Here is a 1195-nt window from a genome sequence, read left to right on the forward strand (position 1 = left end):
ATTCCTTGCAGAATATGGATGGGATAAAGGAGCTGCAGCCAGGAATTCCTTGCAGAATATGGATGGGATAAAGGAGCGTGTTCCTGCATGAAAAAGCACAAGTTCCTGCACTGAAGCCTCACCGCAGGCTGACGTCAGCCCCCTCCCCAGCAGCAAGAACAAGGCACGGGATTGTTGTGGCCGGGTAAGATCCCGAAGGATTAAAAGCTCCGTGAAATGGAGAACGTGGCACGGGGAGAGCAGCCCCGAGGCACCATCCAGAACAGGCCCGCTCCGCCCACACCAGCTCGGAGGGTGATGGGGAGGGTGATGGGGAGGACTCTAAATCTGGCACAGCCAAGGCTTGTTCCTTGCCAGACCCCTGGAGCACGTGCTGGGGACAGAACTCCACTGTCTGCTTCCAGCAACATTTATCTGTTTCTGAATTGAAAGGAATTCAATTTCCTTTCGGTTTATCCTTGTCTAGAAGCCCCTGGGGTGCCCCAAAACCCCTGTTCAGAGCAGAGCCAGGGTGAACCCTTCACTCTCCTAAAGTGTTGGGTATTAGCCCAAAATTCTCGGATATTAACCCAAAAGTCTTGGAAGTTCAGAGATGAGCTGAGCTCGGCAGAGTCACCCCAAGCTCACCCTGCAAAGTTCACCCGCAGCAAACAAAGGCAGTGGAAGCAGAAAGAGGCAGGAACAAAAGAGATGGCAGGAAAGGAAGGAGCCAAGTGCTCCAGCTGATCCCCCGGGCTGGAAAAGCTCCTCACAGCTCCGCACGCTCCGAGCCCGGATCCCTGGGGATGGCTGGCAACAAAGCAGCTTTTAAAAATAACCCTGTGGCAGATATTGCATAGTTGGAGCCTTCCCAAATCATCCACCACGGAACCGGCGATCCCGCTGCCAACTGCAAACCTCATTAATGCCTAAAAATGGGAACCCCTGCACCTCACAGGATTCCAGCGCTTACACGGTTTTTCCATGTTTTGTTTTCATTTTCTGATCTGTGGGAACCTACAGCAACACCCCAAAGCCTCCCCCTCTTGCTGATTTTTTAACATCATTTCATTTTCCTTAAATGCTGCTTCAGCACTTCTTCTCTGCATTTCCACCGCTGTTTCCCTCTTTCCCTTCTTTCATCCTGCTGGGTGAGTTAAAGCTCATGGTTGGAGTTGTAGAATCCCAGGATGGTGTGGGTGGGAAGGGACCTACA

Source organism: Parus major, chromosome 2 (genome assembly GCF_001522545.3).
Source record: "Parus major isolate Abel chromosome 2, Parus_major1.1, whole genome shotgun sequence".
Lineage (NCBI taxonomy): Eukaryota > Metazoa > Chordata > Aves > Passeriformes > Paridae > Parus > Parus major.